This window comes from Syngnathoides biaculeatus, chromosome 7, assembly GCF_019802595.1.
Source record: "Syngnathoides biaculeatus isolate LvHL_M chromosome 7, ASM1980259v1, whole genome shotgun sequence".
NCBI classification, from domain to species: Eukaryota; Metazoa; Chordata; class Actinopteri; order Syngnathiformes; family Syngnathidae; genus Syngnathoides; species Syngnathoides biaculeatus.
In genome coordinates, this window is record NC_084646.1 from 32179444 (window position 1) to 32198253 (window position 18810).

Here is an 18810-nt window from a genome sequence, read left to right on the forward strand (position 1 = left end):
GTCAGAAGACATACGTCTCGTGTGCAGCAGATGCCTAGATAAGACCCGGACATCTGTATTGCACATTCCTTTGTAATAAATCCATTTGCTGTTAACTTTGTCTAATCATTGGTCTCGATCATCGAACACACGTAGGGTCCAAACTCGCAAATTCCTACACACCAAAAACACGGTCTCCACGCGGTCTCTGCTAACAATCATTCGCACCGAACAGACCACATGGTCACTCAGCAGCACACGCACATATGGCAACCTACCCACTCTTCCAGCGAGCGAGTTTATGTTTGAAATTAATGAAACACATTCAACACTGCGCCTCTGTGACTACACTCGCTTAGCAAACGTTTTAAACTAACTTATATTCACATTTTAGGACAAAACAATAAAAATATGTAAAGAACAAAATGCGTAGCTTTCACGTCCCTCCTGCCATACGACAAGTGTGGCTTCAAAATAAAATATGCAGCCTACTTCCTGTGTCTCTCAGATCCTCCATTTACATCTAACGGGATTTTCAACCTTGCAATAAACATTTTTAAACATACAATTCCATACAACCTTAATAACGTTGAAAAGAACAAAAAAGAATAAATGACAGAGAAAGTGCTGTCTTTCAAAATAAAGTGCACTTTCACGTCCTGTCCCTATTATAGCGCAACAACATTACATCATTACACCTCCATTAATCAAAGGGTGGAATCCACCAATGACATAAGTGGTCCTTGTTTAACCTGATATTACAAAAAGGGCGGCAGCATAGTGGCCTCACAATTCTTAGGTCTCGGGTTCAATAATGACCCCGCTTGTGTGGAGTTGGATGTTCTCCCCATGCCTGCATGGGTTTTCTCTAGACACTGTGGTTTCCTCTCACATCCCCAAAACAAGCAACATAAATTGGAGACTTTAAATTGCCCCTTGGTGTGATTGTGAGTGCGACTGTTTGTCTCCACGTGCCCTGCGATTGGCTGGCAACCAGTTCAGGGTGGACCATGCCTCCTGCCCGGTGACAGCTGGGATAGGCTTCCAGCAGTCCCGCTTCCCTTGCGAGGATAAGTGGCTAGGAAAATGGATGGATGGATGGATGGATGGAAGGACGGATGGATGGATATAAAAAGGGCTCAGTTGCACAACTAATTATATTCAGTGTCCAGAGAATGAATTGATCCAATTTTTCAAGACGCACTCTATTGGTCTGTAATGTTATTCAGTTTATTCAGGATTTTTAATTGCTTACTCTTGGCAGCATGGTGAGCAACTGGTTTGCACATCTGCCTCACAGTTGTCAAGACCGGGGTTCAAATTTTGGCCCTCCTTGTTACATGTTCTCTCCGTGCCTGCGTAGGTTTTCTCTGGTTTCCTCCCACATCCCCAAATCATGCGTGGTAGGGTGACTGAAGACTCTTTATTGCCCTTTGGTGTGAATATGAGTGTAAATGTTAGTTTATATCCGTCAGGTGATTGGGTGGCAACCAGTTCAGGATGTAGCCTGCCTCTCACCCAAAGATAACCGGGATTGGCTCCGGTGCGGCCATCACCCTTGTGAGGATAAGCGGTCCAGAAAATGAATGGATGGATGGATGAATTGCTTAGTATATTCATTTGGGACATGGAGCCTTACATTGTGGATGTCAAAAAAGTATATAGAAATGTAAACAAACATTCACCCAATTGTGTGCTTTTAATCTAATATAATTAGTGAATGTGCTGAAAAGGTCTTTGGCAAGAAAATGAGCATTGTAATGTGCAAGCACCAATGTTGTATCTTGTAAATTGATTTGTCAGTGGTTTAAAGTGAAAATAAAATAGCTTTCTTTCACTGGGATCAGATTTTTTTTAAATTACTAAATTAATACTTTTGTAAAGTTGATATTTGCTGAAAGTGCAAAGCTTCCTGCAATATTTCTGTGTTTTCTATCTAGTTCATGACAGTGTTAAATTAGTTTGCGCTCTTACAAACTAGGAAATAAGAAATAAAGATTCTCAGCCAGAAAAGTATCCTGAAGACAAGACACTGTCATTGGTTATGGCTGGGGCACCACTGTGGAACAATCACACAGATCTGAAGACAATTGTTCAAATACCAGTCCCTCCTGTGTGGAGTTTGCATGTCCTGTTTTCCTCGGGCACTCAGTTAATTGGGGAGTCTCGTGCGTGTGAGTATAAATGTTTGTTTCTATGTGCCCTGCAATTGGCTGACAAGTAATTCAAGGTGTACCCCCCACTTCCTGCGCAAATTTAGGTGGGATAGGCTCCATCATTCCTGTCACACTTGTGAGGATAAGCAGCTAAGAAAATGGATGGCTCAAAAAATACTGACTGTTGTGTCTTCAAAATCCACCAATTTCAAATTTCCTTAATATTGGAGCATGTTGTAAAACTACTGTGATATATTTTTGCTGAGTTCAATTTTCAATATACTTTGTAAGAAAATTATAAAAATCGTTTTCTGATGCTTTCCTTGTGACCTTTTCTATTGAAATGCTTAATTGGATTCGTAATTGCTGGTTCATATTAGTTAAAGGATCTCTTCTGGTGTACATTTTTACCCCTTCAGTGTACTGAAGACTGGATGTAAAACGTCCGTATGCTTCATGGTCCCTGCTGAGCTCCTGTTCTTTCATTTGATCTGACAAAGCATAGTGTGTGGGTTAAATAACTTGTTTTTTTTTTTTTTGTACATTATGAAGGTAATGACAATACATGTTTTTAACTCATTGGCCCTTGTGCTGAGCTTTTACTCTAAAGGATGCTACAAGTCTCACTAAGAAAGTAGAGTCCTGTGATTTCTAACAGCTAATCAAAAGTGCAATACATTGATAGTATGATTATAGTTCTAAAACTAAAGGAAGATAATTACAGTAAATTCCATGAAGACATTATTATTGTTAGTGTCACAATGATGAATGAATGATTAAATATTTTTGAAAACTATTACTTAAGTAGGAGTCTTCTAATCTGTTGCATATTTTTCTCTTTATTTCAATGAGTACATAACAGCTATATGAATATATTTGACACAAGGGTGGACAATTAAGTATCTCCCAGGTTGCAACAAAACTTGTAGCGGTAGTGAAGTTTGGAGATCCAATCCACTTTAATTTATTTTTGCGCTCCTCTAACTTCCCCAGAAGTATTGCAGTCACACTTTTTCTCTGTTTCCCAACTGGGTACTCGGCTGCAAATGTAGTACGCCTTCCCTGGAAATGTCTTTCCACGTGACTCTTTTTGTTATTTGATGACTTCTCGCTACAAAGCAAACATCCACATTGACAATTAATGCAAATGATTCGGTACAAGAAACATTGAATCCTCTGTTCTCCTCAGTTATTTTTCTCTTTTCCCGTTTGGGCCCATCACACAGCTGCCGATTTGTTTACAACAGCCACCTGACTAACCCTACTGATAGAAACGTGCGTTGCAGGCTATGACGCAAATCTTCATTGACTGAAATGTTGAAATTTTATACATTCTTACAGCATTGGAAAATGTTAAGAATGTTTGTGTAATGTTTGTCTTCCTAGAGCGGGGGTTGGCAACCCGCGGCTCTTTTGCGCTGCCGTAGTGGCTCCCTTGGAGATTTTTCAAAAATGTTTGAAAATGGAAAAAGATGGGGGAGAGAAATATATTTTTTGTTTTAACATGGTTTCTGTAGGAGGACAAACATGACATGGCCGAGTACTGAGTTGGGAAAAAAAGAAAAAGTGCGATTGCATTACTTCTGGAGAAATTGGAGGAACGCAAAAATAAATTTAAGAAGTGATCGCACCTCCAAACTCCACTACCGCTACAAGTTTTGTTGCAACCGGGAGATAATTAAGCGTGGAAAACCATTCACTGATGGAAGGAGCTGACCAGTGATGTCCAAAAATAGAAGTCACATTAAACGGGTAAGAACACAATCCTGTTATAGGCATATATTCAGTAAAAATGTGGCTGTTTTCAAAAGCCTCCTGTTTTATTTTTATAAATGCAGGCTCCATTTTATTGCACACTGTTTAGTGCCCAGATAAGGGGCGTGTTATACACGTTTCATTCGTTGCTTTTTCAAATCCTCAAAATAAAGATGTCAAAAAACGGATTTCTTAATTGCATTTCTTTAAATTCATCAAAGCAATGAAAACATAATTCATTAATATTGTAATGAAGTTAAACTTGAGGCGGCATCGTACAACAGAGCAGTCACGTGGTGTGTCGTTCTCTACAGAATGCACTGCAGAGAAAAGAAATCATGAATGCTCATTATGTATTTGTAGCCAACTTAGTCATTTTGATCATAACCTAATAAACCCAATAAAGATACATACAGCATGTGTTGCCTTCATTATATTGCTTATATAAGGCTTTTAATTTTTTGCGGCTCCAGACTTTTTTTCTTTTTGTTCAATTCGGCTTTCAAAATTTTGGGTTGCTGACCCCTGTCCTACAGAAACCTTATTGAAAAAATATATATATATTTATCTCCCCCATCTTTTTCCAGTTTCAACCATTTTTGAAAACGCTACAGGTTGCCATTAGGGCAGCCCTGAAGAGCCACATGCGGCCGCAGTTGCCAACACCCACATTAGAGTTTTTGCTCCACTATTTGACCTGAGTCAGTCGATCTCAGCGCTCTTCTGGATTTGTGTTCCACATGCATTTCTTTCATGTATTCAGGACCTAAACCATTTAGTTATTTATAAACCAGTAGCAGAACTTCAAAATCTAAAGCTGAGTGGAAACCAGTGTAAGGACTTTAGAGTTGGAGTTATATGCTCTAACATCTTTGTTCTGGTCAGAACCTGAGCTGCAGCATTTTGAATGAGCTGCAGCTGTTTAATTCTCTTTTTGGGGAGTCCAGTCAGTGTCATTCTCATCATGCAAACAAGTAAGGTGCTGTCCTTTGCTGGTGTCACATGTGAGACAATATCAACAGTCTTTGCTGTATGACTAACTTTTAAGCACAAATAGCATAGTCTATTGTTCTTTACAAATGTCCGTTTTTCCTCTAGAGATCTTTCTTAGAACCTTGAACACTTTAATAATTGGTGCCTTTTGTCTTTGTAAAACATGTAGGGTAGTTAGGCTAGACGTTTAGGAGCAGGGTTGAAATTATTTACCATGGAGTAGATGGGACTTCGCGGGTTTGGACAAGTCCAGAGGTGAGAGTGAGTTTATTGGCAGAATGGTACTGAGGATGGAGCATCCAGGCAAAACAGCGAGAGGAAGACGAATAAGATGGTTGATGGATGTTGTGAGGGTAGACATGAGGGCAGTTGGTGTTCGAGAGGAAGATGCAGAAGATAGGCTTACATGGAAAAACATGAAGCACTGTGATGACCCCTAACGGGACAAGTCGTAAGGAAAAGAAGAAGATGCATGTACACCCCCTCACTTATACTCTCTTCTTATTTACAGTATATTTTGGAGCGACATATGTGTGAAATTATTAACACATTATTACTGGTATATAATTTCACATGTTATTTTCACACTAAACCACAAGAGGGCACAAGCCTGTGTTGATAATTTCAACATTGGCGGTAACTTTTAAAAACAACTGAGAAGGGTTTAACAAAAATAACACCGAAAAGAAAATCAGATTCAGAAGATTACAGATGCAAGTACTAAAATCTGCAGTCGAAAACTAATCGAGCAGCAGAAAGAAGCTTTGGAGTTAGCGAGAAACTTGTAAGGGCCCCTTACTCTACTGAAATGAAGAAAACGAAAAAAAAGCCAATCACGGGCGAAAAGGTAGGTGGCCACAGCTAGAATGAGTTCGTACATGGGTGCTTGAACAACATGCTGCTGGGAAAGGCTTGTCAACAGTGCAGCTGTGTCTCCAAGTCCAATTATTTTCCAAGGAGATGAATACAAATGACTTTGCAGGAAGACCTTCTTGAAGTTATTGCTTCATGCAACGCACTCGCCTCTCTATCAGAGCAAGAACAACAATGTCCCAAAAACTGCCTGAAGACTTCCAAGACAAGACTGACAGGTTCCGTGAGTTCATTGAGAAGCATTTAAGTGAGCACAATGTGACACTGGATCATATTATTAACATGGACAAGTTCCCCTCACATTTCACATTCCCATGGGCCGAGGTGATGCAGAGAAAGGGCAAGAGTGTGAATATAGTAACAACTGGTCATGAGAAATCACACTTCACAGTGGTGCTGGCATGTTGTGGAGATGGATCAAAATTGCCAGTAATGGTCATTTTCAAACGAAAAACTATGCCAAAAATTCAATCCCCCTCAGTTGCAGTCACCGTGATTGAGAAAGGGTGGATAGATCAAGAAATGATTAACTTATGGGTTACAAAGTGCTACACTTAGTGTTCGGATGGCTTCTTTAGAGCACGCAGAGCTCTGCTTGTCATGGATAGCATGCGAGCGCACATCACCCCACAGTTCAAAGCGAAATTAAAAAATTTAAACTCCATACCTGTCATCATCCCTCGAGGCTTGACCAAAATACTTCCGCCACTTGATATCTTCGTGAATAGGAGCTTTGAGGCAGTCTTGCGTAACCTGTCTGAGCAGTGGATGATGGATGGAGAGCACAGCTTCACATCAACCGGGAGAATGCGCCGTGCAACTTTCCTGGAAGTCAATGGATGGATCGACAAAGCATGGGCTTCTGTGACAACCGAAACCATTCTGTCAGAATTCAGAAAGGCTGGAACAATTGGAACTGCAATTGATGATGGGTGTGACATAGGCAACGTAGAAGAGCAAGCACTGCATCTTCTACCTCCCGAATTAGTGGAGTTGATGAAAAGTGACACCGTGGATGAAGATTTCATTGGAGAGACACGGATGGTTTCGGTTAACTTAGTATGTTATTTATGCTATTGTTATCGGAATAACTCTTAATATGTTATGTTAACATACCAGGCACGTTCTTTGTTGTGTCATGCACACCGTTCAGCCTGTTGTTGCCTCCATTCTATTTTTATTTTAAATTGTTCGACATTTAAATTTTAAATGACGTCTGTTCTTGGTGTTGGCTTTTATCAAATACATTTCCCCCCAAAATGCAACTTATACTCCAGTGCAAGTTATATATATGTTTTTTTCCTTCTTTATTATGCATTTTATGGCTCGTGCGACTTGTCTGAAAAAAAAATCGGTAATTCTCTATTAGATATCAGAAAGTACATAATTAACAGGTGTATCCATGTTTTTGTAGCATTTTAGTTTGTAGGTGGGCTGTAAGATTTTTCAAAGTATGAAATATGAGCCTTGGGCCAACAAAGGTTGAAAATCACTGGTCTATTTGATAATTGACTAGAATCCAGTGAAGAGACTACAAATGTTCTCAACTTTTCGCTCTGTTCAGAACTCCAGCTGCAGCAATCCTAATGAGCTGTCGCTGTTTAATGCTCATCTGAGGGAGTCTAGTCAGAACACCATTCTAATAGTCGAGTCTACTACAGATAAAAGCATGGATGTGTCACGAACATGGGAGGTGGGGTAGAATCCAAATGGAGGATTAAAAGGCAGCGACATAGTTTTTGAGGACTCTTTAATCCAGGCAGAGATCATACATGGGTAAGCAGTCCAAAAAAGGCAAAAGCACAAAAATATGTGGCAAAAGGCGAGGTCCAAAAACATGAAAAAATGAGGGCGGATAACTATAAATAAAAAACAAGAGTTCACTAGATTTGGCTGTGGTTGCACAAGAACACTGGGCTGTGGCAACAAGGCAAATACACAAAAAGAAGCTCGTACACTCACGCAGTGTCATACAACGAACTGGCCTAACCACAACACGAGGGCCAAATGTATTGGACAATTAGTGCCAATCAAGAGCAGGTGAGGAGCTGCTGCTGGAAGCAGACAGACACAGGTCAGTGGCCTGGGCAAGCCCCTGACAGAATGATCTTCTGTTTGTCTGCATGGAACATTCAACCCTTCACTCTGGAAATGTTCTCCAACTGAAAGAAGGCTGTTTTAGTGATGAGACTTCATCTTTCTGATAAGACAAGAAGGTAGAACCACATGAAGGCACACATTTTTACATCTCTGTATATTAGGCATGCCTTTACCTGGTGTAAAACCTCCTTGGCATGGCTTCAACCCGATGATCGAGGCCTCATGAGATGTTTTATACATATTTTTTTTTACCATCATGATTAACTGTGTAGAATTCTTATGAAAACATGATGTGGTGTGTTTATTGAAAGGAAGAAAACTATTATCTTGAGTGACATTATGGCTCATTGATTTGTATAAAAAATGGAACTAGTTCATTATATTTTTTTTCTATGTGTAATGAGCAGACAATAAAAATATATTAATAATCACTTTATTGGCCTCAATGCCAGATACAATAACCAACAGCAACAATGTATTGGAGGAAAATTGATGAAGCAAGAGACAAATCCACTTCCAATACATTATTGAATGAGAGAAATTGCGAACATTGGATGTTCTTGCACACCCAAAATAAATAATATAATAAATATTGGCAGATGTATAGAATTACAGCAAAGAAAATAAATAAACCCTGCTATATTGCAAGTTCTCCCACTTATGGAGGAATCATGGAGGGGTCTGAAATTTTCATTGTAGGTGCATGTACACTGTGAGAGAGATAATCTAAAAAAAAGGTTCAGAAATCACAATGTATGTATGTATGATACAGCTGCACATAAGTATTTGAACACCTGAGAAAACCAATGTGAATATTTGGTACAGTAGCCTTTGTTTGCAATTACAGAGGTCAAACATTTCCTGTAATTGTTCACCAGGTTTGCACGCATTGCAGGAGGTATTTTGGCCCACTCCTCCACACAGATCTTCTCTAGATCAGACAGGTTTCTGGGCTGTCGCTGAGAAATACGACATTTCAGTTCCCTCCAATGATTTTCTATTGGGTTTTGACTGGCTAGGCCATCCCAGAACCTTGATATGCTTCTTCAATGCTCTGACAGAGAGAAGAGGTTGTTCCCCAAAATCTCACAATACATGGCCGTGGTCATCCACTCCTTAATACAGTGCAGTCGTCCTGTCTCATGTGCAGAAAAAACACCCCCAAAGCATGATGCTCCCAACCCCATGCTTCACAGTAGGGATGGTGTTCTTGGGATGAGACTCATCATTCGTCTTCCTCCAAACACGGTTAGTGGAATTATGACCAAAAAAGTTCCATTTTGGTCTCATCTGACCACAAAACTTTCTCCCATGACTCCTCTGTATCACTCAAATGGTCATTGGCAAACTTAAGACCGGCCTTGACATGTGCTGGTTTAAGCAGGGGAAACTTCTGTGCCATGCATTATTTCAAACCATGACGTCTTACTGCAGGGCTCAGCAACGTTTTTAAAGCTGAGGGCTACTTCGTGAGCACCGATCATATGAAGGGCTATGTGACCTGTTTGCGGCAGATCTCAGACTCAGTTTGTTTAGCAAATCATTCATATGTTCTCATTTTGTACATATTGTAGTTGGTTACACATCACCACCAAGTTTCTACCTTTGAACTCATTGTCTTGAAAACAGATGTCATCAATCAGTCAGATGTAATCAATGAAACAGTCACACACATACACTCATCATGTGATTTATGTGAATAAAAAGAAGCTACAAAGGGGGAGACGAGTTGGAGTTGGAAGCAGAGAGAAGCCCTGTCGCTCCCCTTGCAGTAAGTAAAACTTGAAACCTTGTCTGTTTGACTTTTTTTAATTGAGTCAGGCTTTTTAAACCTGATATTTTGGTCCTTCGAGCTGGATCCCAAAACACCACCGCCCATCGAGGAGGGAGAAGACACACTGAAGTCTGTCGACAGCCAGGAGAATTTAGCTGTTCCTGAAGAAAAGCCATGGTAGGATGTGAATTCGTAGCCAGGCCGGTGCCAGAGTCCAATCTCCCCTCGGTGGACAAAAGTTGACGGGATCATGCATAACTGGCGTCTAGACAACGCTTGAACTGGTAAGTAAGGCTACTCCACCAGAAGGAGGTTTAAGGCTACTCCGCCAGAAGGAGGTTGAAGGCTACTCCGCCAGAAGGAGGTTTCAAGGCTACTGTGTCAGAAGGAGGTTTTAAGGTTACTCCACCTTTAAAGAGGGTATTTATAATGATCCATAAATGTGTGAGTGAGTGAATGTGAGTGTGAATGCCATTACGTACTTGTGGAATCATAGGTCATGGATGGAAATCTAATGATGTGAGCAGAAGTCTGTGTTCCGGTGAAGTACACAAGGTAGTGGATTAGGATTTAGGTCCCAAAAAGGACAAGTAGTCTCTAAGGGACAAACGTAGAAAAGCATAATGGTGAGTGGGACAGTAAGTCTGCCCTAGAGGGGACGTGAACTTTGTGGAACAGCATGATGTTTCTTAAAAAAATGAAAAAAAAAAGACAAAAATAACGGCTTAAATGGCAAATTAACAGTTATTAACAGTAATGTTTACCGGGCAGCATGATGTTTCTTAAAGAAATGGGAAGAAAAAAATAAAAAAGAAAAATAGCATGGCTTAAATGGCAAGTTAACAGTTGAAGGATGCAGCAAGTTGGCAGAAAGATTGATGGCAAGTGTTACAGGGAAGTAAGGAAAAGCCAAGATTAAGACATACATCTTAGGATGGCGAGAGGTTGGTTAGCATAGGCAAGAAAGAGAAAGGCAAGCAATACAGCTGAAGTAATGCAAGCAGTGGCTATATTAAAACCAGGTGAAGAAACTACAGCTACAACAGATTAGAACCGGCTAAAGAAAGTGAGAGGCAGAAAGAGAGCTGTAAGAAAAAACTTGAAAAAAAAGAAAAAGAAAAAAAATGCTATCTCCCTGAGAAACAAATTCGCTGATAAAAAACCGCCAAGGAGCCAGCAACAGGAAAATATGGCACACACATACTGACACAATCACAAGCCCCCAACCCTCCTATTGATTTAACAGTTCTAAAAAACGTGCAAAACATGCTCCTCAAAGTGAAACCCAGTGATGGCTTACAGAAAAAACTGAATTAGAAGACAATATACATTAGTGGTTTCAAACTGGCAGTCCGCGGGCCGTTTGCGGCCCCCACGTTGGCCGCACCCTACTATGAAAGTTAAATGATGGTGTGGCCCTGAAGTTTTATATGAATGCCACTTTACGGTGTTGTGTGTGGAGCTGGTGAAACTATCAATCACGGTGGTGTTGTGGCTTCCGGGGGTGTGACAGTGACAAGGCTTGATGCAAGCAGAGAAACCTTTTTCTTTGAGTGAAAGTTAGTGATTTTGCCATGGAGAGTTTCATTAGTTTTGCACACAACCTGTTTACACCAGCTTCCTTGCTTATCTTATTTTGTGCTAAAAAAAAAAAGAAGAAGAATTTTTTTAATTTTCTCTTTTAAATTGTGTGCAACTAGAATCACTGAGGGTGTAGCCTTAGGTATGGGCAGTGTGGGATTGATTCCCGCTCAGTGATGGTGTTGATGTCTGCCCTGTTACTGACTGGCGACCAGTCCAGGGTGTAGTCCGCCTTTCGCCCGAAGTTAGCTGGGATAGGCTCCAGCTCTCCTGCAACTCTTGTGAGAATAAGTGGTTTGGATAATGACATGACATGACAAATTATGTGCATGTGCGCTGAGGCTGCGTCCCAGCCTCACCCAGAATGTGCCTCCAGCGGCCCCAAGATGAATTGACTTTTGAGACCACTGATATAAATAATCAATGGAAAACCTCTTTTACCAAAAAATCTGTTTAAAACAGTGGCAATTTTGAGTCATGGGCCATGCCATGTCTCAACAGGAGGGATGGTAATGGTAGCTATTATACACAGTGTCATGATCCTGCCGCTTCAACAAGAGCTGTGCGGGTACCCGCGCGGCTGCGCTAATTGGGAGGCACACACCTGTGCCTCATGCGGGCTGATCATCCCCTGTTTATATAGGACCCGGTGACGACTGGTTCTCGGCCAGTTCGTTGAGCTTCATGCCCCGTTCCAGCACTCTCGTATCCCTGATTTTCTCCCGTGTACCGACTCCTGCCTGTCCGCTCATCTGCTCTCTCGCCCGACGTCACAACTACCGCTGCTGCACCGGACTGCCTGCTCGATCCCCGATCTCTGCATACAATAAACGTGTCTCTTCTTGAACTACCTTGCGTCTTCCGAGTTCCTGCATTTGGGTCCTACTCTCGTTTCCGATGGGACGTGACACACAGACGTTTTCGCACCTTTGGATTCAATTCTTACTCAAAAGTTTTTTGTAGATCATGTCTTAATTGCTGTAAACACAATACTCAAGGGAACTGCAATTTTATTGAGTTAAACAAAGTCCACTATTACAAATGTTGTTTGTATTGATCTATCTAAATGGGTGGAGATTTTTCCATGTACAAGTGGTGATGCTATCACTGTGGCAAAGTTCTTGTGTAAATTATTTCTTCTCATGGCATCCCAGAAAAAATGTACAGCAACAATGGGTCACATTTTGTTAATAAACAAAATCAGTAAAGTATCTGCAAATCTAGAAATAACCTTAAAAATCATTGTGCAGGATTAGTGGAACGAAGCAATGGGACAGTGAAGTCTCGATTAAGGAAAACTATGGAACATACAGGAAGAACTTAAAGAGAATGTTTACATTTAGTAAAACTGTATATACAGATAAAGGATTGTTCCCATTTGAAATAGAATCTAGTAGAACATTTAGACTGCCAGTGGTAGAGCAGCCAGTGCAGCAGTCAGAAGAAGAAAATACTGTAGCTCAGTGATTCCCAAATAGTGTGCCGGGGTACATTAGTGTGCTGTGAGCGCTCTTCACGTGTGCCGTGGGAAGTTATCCAATTTTATGTAATTGCTAATATATATATATATATATATATGTGTGTGTGTATGTGTATATATATATATATATACTTCCAAGAAATAATATATTTTTATTCATCTATTTATGCCAGTGAGGCACAATGACAGGCAGAACAAAAAAAAAAATCCTCTTCTATTTGTCATTATCCTGCCGCTTCAGCGCGAGCTGTGCGGCTGTGGTGATTGGGAGGCACACACCTGTGCCTCATGCGGCCTGATCATCCCCCGTATATATAGGACCCGGTGACGACTGGCCGGCGCCAGTTCGTTGAGCTTTATGTCCCGTTCCAGCACTCTCGTACTCCTGACTGAACCTGTGTGTACCGACCTCCGTCCGTTCTCTGACCAACCTTGTAAGCCTGACTCCTTGACACTTCTGCCTGCATTGTTTCCCCGTGCACCGGACTGCCTGCTCGATCCCCGAACTCTGCATACAATAAACGTGTCTCTTCTTGAACTACCTTGCGTCTTCCGAGTTCCTGCATTTGGGTCCTACCTCTCGTTCCGATGGGACGTGACACTATTAGATGGCAGGAAGTACATACTGTAATTAATCTATCATTGACATTTAGTTTTGTTTGTGTGCCGTGGGATTTTTGTAAAATATGTGCCTTGGCTCTATAAGGGTTGGAAATCACTGCTTTAGCTGGTTGGATGAAAGAGATCCTGCAAATAAAAGTGTTAAAGAAGCAAATGATCTGCCGCCTACTGTGCCTTCTTTACAGGTGCCGTTGGTGTCCAATGACGATTGGGTCCTGAGAAAAGTCATCAAGAGAAAGTGTTGGTCCTCACCTCGCTGGGAAGGTCCCTACCAAGTGTGCTGACAACTCCCACGGTGATTAAGATAGCAGAACATCCCACGTGGATACACCTGTCCCACTGCAAGCCTGTGGCTCCCTTTTTCATTCAACGACGAGTACCAGTGGAAGTCCGGCTACAAAGGGTGGGGTAGCAATAGGCTGCCCTGGTCTCAAACCGGTGAAGAATTCTGCTGATCCACGCTTGAGCATGTTAGGTAAAGGAGAGCCACTATTGGTACTGCTGGCCTTCGTGCTGATCGGAGCATGGCTCCTCCGCACTGGCCAGTCTGGGACTGTACGTGTTTGTCACTGGATTTAAAGACATGAATCATCATGGACCAAGGACAATCCCACCTCGCCAATGGACACCTATTCCTGGTACTCGTATGTGAAGATGGTGTCCCTCCGTGGACAACCAATGACATATCAACAAGTGTGGTGAAGCTGGAACTACTCAGACGCCCCACCATGAAAAGAAGTCTGCAGCAGCAATGAGTCTGACATTGCCAGCAATTCAACATGTTGGTCCCAGACTTCATCCCAGGCCAGGAGAGGATGCAGACAGAAACCATCTGAGGTCTTCAGGATGGACCTGATCACCACCATGAGGGTGCACGATTCGTACCAGCTCAACGTGGAGGATTACTACGTCCTGGCCGACCCATGGAGGCAGAAGCGGGAAAAAGTGTGTCCAGGTGCCTGTTAGCCTGCAGTCCATCCCGGAGTCGATGACCTGGGTGCTAACTGACAAAAGTAAGGATGTCATGTTCATCAGGCCCAAGAAGCTGATCCGCATATCGGCAACCCTAGTCCTCAGTTACATGGACATCAGGACTATGACGGAGGGCATATGTTGCTATGACCTCACTGAGGAGTCACCTGGCTGGAGGTCGTCAATGAGGAGTTTGCAAAGTTGGCCCTTCCACCACTGGACAAATTGGCCATGGAGAGCACCTTGGAAGAGTTTGACCGGCGTTGTCATAAAAACATGACACACGCTACCGAGACACAGAAGGGCCTGGGCATCGAGTATGATGAGGATGTGGTGTGTGATGTGCCAGTTCCCCAACAGCAAGGACAACAACGAGATGGTGTTCTCCAACAAGTGCAATACTGCGTCCACCAGTTATGCCATGTTACGGCATACAAAAAAAACTGGTTGTAGCTGGTTGCGTCGGATATGCACCTTGGGTATCCTGCCAAAGTGGCAGTTGCGCCCGAAGAAGGGCGGTGCTATGAAGCCCACATGCAGTGCAACCAAGTATGTCCATGTCAGCTGTGCCTTGTGGATCCCAGAGGTGAGCAATGGGAACCGGAGAAGATGGAGTCAGTCACCAATGTATCGCACATTCCCAGCAACAGGTGGGCGCTCATCTGCTGCCTGTGTAAAGAAAAGATGGGAGCCTGCATCCAGTGCTCCGCCAAAAACTGCTGCATTGTCTTCCACGTAACTTGCGGCCTCCACTCCGGCCTAGAGATGACCATCATCACCCAGGACGACAAAGTCAAGTTCAAGTACTACTGTCCCAAGCACTCGGGCCTTAAGGGCAGTGACTCTGTGGAGTGGGACTCCAAAACTGAAGTTGAAAATGAGGAAAGCGTCGGGAGCAAGAAGGGCAAATTGAGAGGAAGGGCTAGAGGGGACAATGAAGAGGACATGGCCGCCCTTGGGCTCATGTCTTTTGCCTCGTCGTCCCCGTTGTCATTGCAGTCATCCTGTGTCTTGTTTGTCAATTTGCGCAATGTCCGCAAGATTAAATTGTGGGCACCACCATGGTAACCTTGTGGTACATAGACTGGTCAGACAACAGCAACATCCGGCTGGTCAGTAGCCACAAAGAAAAAGGTGAATGATTTGGCCTTTCAGACAGATGAGACCCACTTTGCCACCTGCAGTGAAGACGGCAGTCTGAGGGTGTGATCCATCCCTAGTAATGAACTGGTGGTGCAGTTCCAGGTGCTCAACCAGTCGTGCACCTGCATGTGCTGGAGCCCTTTTCCGGGTGTGTGCACGTGCCGGTGGGATACAGCGACAGCACCCTGCGCATTTTTCAGCTCGCCACCTCTAAAATGGAGAAGAAGCTACATCCCCATTGCATTGCTGTCACAGCTGTCCAGTACTCTGCCAACGGTAACGTGATCCTCTGTGGTGGGATAAAGTGGTTTTATAGCTGTCAGTCGTGCCCTGGATGGATCAACCATCCGCAATTTCAGGGACCACAAAGTGTTGGTCATCACCACCATCCAAAGTGTTCGTGAACAGTGTAAGGACTTTCGACTGGTTGGGAATGAGCTGTGGTTGGCTGCCTATGTTGACACGCATGTCAGTGAAGAATTTGCTCTGTGCTTGCCTTTACATGCCGTGGGGCGACGAAGCCTACATGACTGTCCCAACAAACAACGAGGTTACAGCTCTCATCACGGCTTCCACTGTCAGTGAAGGCTTTGTGCTTATCTCAACATCAACTTTCTCCTACATGTTTCCCGACACTAGCACCAAGAACAGCTACACCATACTTGCCTCGGCCGCTGTGTACCCGCACTTGATTGGCTCAGATTGGTTCAGAAATGAGCAACGATGTTCACCCACTGTTTTTTTAAATTATTATTTTTGGTCCTGGTTCACCTCTGGACCTTGGTATTTTGGTATGATGAAGTTCCTTGTACCTGTAATTACTGTTCTGCGTTTGTTCTGCCTTTTCACGATGTGTATAATATCATGTTTGAAATCTATGATGTTTAGAGCAAGGTCAAATATTTTTGTGAACTATGCCCTTCTACAACAAGTAGATCCTGATTATATGCAGCTACAGCCCAAAACAATACTTTTGATGGCTTTTATACGCTCAAGTGTAAACGGTGAACTTTCTGAAAATGCAATAGCATTCTGATGCCCCCACTTGTATTTCCAAAATGATAAAGACAAAGGGAATGTTAGAAAAATCATTCATTTGTTCTCATTTTGTACATACAGTAGTTGGCGACACATCACCACCTCGCTTCTACCTTTGAACTCATTGTCTTGAAAACAGATGTCATCAATCAGACAGATGTAATCAATGAAACAGTCACACACATACACTCATCATGAGATTTATGTGAATAAAAAGAAGCTACAAGGGGAGACGAGTTGGAGTTGGAAGCAGAGAGAAGCCCTGTCACTCCCCTTGCAGCAAATAAATCTTGAAGCCTTGTTTCTTCACCTTTTTTTAATTGAGTCATGCTTTTTAAATCTGACACAGTTCATTACACACACATGAAATATTTTCATTTGAATTTATTGTAGTAAATGACATTACAGGTATTTTAAAATTTTTATTCACATAAGCAAGTCAGATTAAGAATTTAGAATACAAATAATAGTAACAATTTGGGGCCTATGGTGTTTTTAGAACATACCTCGCGGGCGCCTTATATGGTCCTCACGGCCTACCATTCGCCCGCGGGCACCGCGTTGGTGACCCCTGTCTTAGTGTATTACCAACAGTTACATTGGAAATGGTGGTCTCAGCTCTTTTCAAGTTATTGACCAAGTCCTGTCGTGTAGTCCTGGGCTGATTCTTCAACTTTCTAAGGATCATTGAGACCCCATGAGGTGATATCATGCATGGGGCTCCAATCCAAATGAGATTGTTGGTCATGTTTAGCTTTTTCTTTTTTCTAATGATTGCTCCAACAGTGGACCTTTTTTCACCAAGCTGCTTGGCAATTTCTCCGTAGCCCTTTCCAGCCGTGTGGAGTTGTACAATTTTGCCTCTGGTGTCTTTGGACAGCTCTTTGGTCTTGGCCATGTTATAAGTTTGAGTCTTACTGATTGTATGGGTTGGACAGGTGTCTTTCTGCAACTAACAACCTCACACAGGTGCATCTGATTCAGGATAATACATGGAGTGGAGGTGGACTTTTAAAGGCGGACTAACAGATTTTTAAGGGTCAGAATTCTAGCTGATAGACAGGTGTTCAAATACTTATTTGCAGCTGTATCACACAAATAAAGTGTTGAAAAAAAAATCATACATTGTGATTTTTGGATTTTTTTAAATAGATTTTTTCTGTCAAAGTGGACATGCACCTGTGATGAAAATTTGAGACCCCTGCATGATTTCTAAGTGGGAGAACTTCCAATATAGCAAGGTGTTCAAATACTTGTTTTCTTTACTGTATGTTGTAATAGATTTTCTCCCCAGTGTGTGTGTGTTTAGAAAACTTCGAGAGGGTAGGAGTCGGACCTGCTAATTGGCAGACTAAGATTGCCACCACGGGATTCGTTAGATGAAGGAGTCACAAAGAATGGGAATTGTTTTTGTACCACCAATGAAAATGGAAACCACCAAAGGAATGCAGTCTGCATCCGTCCTCAATTTTCCAGTTCTAACTTCGTCAAGCATTGTGTCTGTACCTGTGATCCCTTTGTGAGGACTATAATAGGCTTAGAATACTGTTTTGAATAGTGTTCGCATCTTGTATTTTTGACTTCCCACTTTTTGGATACTGTAAACAATATGTTTCATTTAGGCATTGTATACTCAGTGGACCTTTGTGAATGTTACTTATTCGGGAGGAGGAAGAAGCATTTTCTTTTAACCTGTCTTTTTTTTCTTGATTTACAAGTTCGGTTAAGAGCTCTGTGATTTAAAGCTCCCACCTTTTTTGTTGATTCTGGCCTTAGTGGGGGAGTGGTAGACTGGGGAGACTCATGTTAGGTGAGACTTTCTGTTCATATAAACCATGCACATAATACAAGTCTCCTGAAATTGCTGAAGCTTTACTGTATATTTACAGTTTATATATATTTAATGGGCCATATACTTCTGTTGTGTGTAAGGCAGTACAAGATTCCCTCTCTACATCACGCTTTACTATTTACAGCTTCAATGCTTCATGTTTTTTTTCACTCCCCCCCCCAAAAAAAAATCATCAAAAATAAACTTGGGAAAAATACAGCTATATTGGCATATTGTGACAAGACACATTGATACAAGGCGTGTGATTGGTCCCCGGCACGACATCGACCAATGAGGGCATGTGTGGATTTATCTTGTTAGCTAATTGGCTGTGAAATTGGAAGCCTCACCCAGCAACTTCTGTTCCAACCTTTGCTGTATGCGAAGTGTAAATACTGTACTGTTGAAATATTTTAAAGATTTGGGTACCCCCCCCCCACACACACACATAAGCAACTCCGCATCTCAAAGATAAAAATCTCAGCCACATCGCCAGTGCCTACAGCAGAAGACT

At 42.2% G+C, this 18810-nt stretch overlaps 1 pseudogene; it reads left to right on the top strand.

The window, feature by feature from the left end:
* Window positions 1-13836: 13836 nt before the first annotated feature.
* LOC133503563 (protein Jade-1-like) lies at window positions 13837-15470 on the top strand (annotated as a pseudogene).
* Window positions 15471-18810: the final 3340 nt, after the last annotated feature.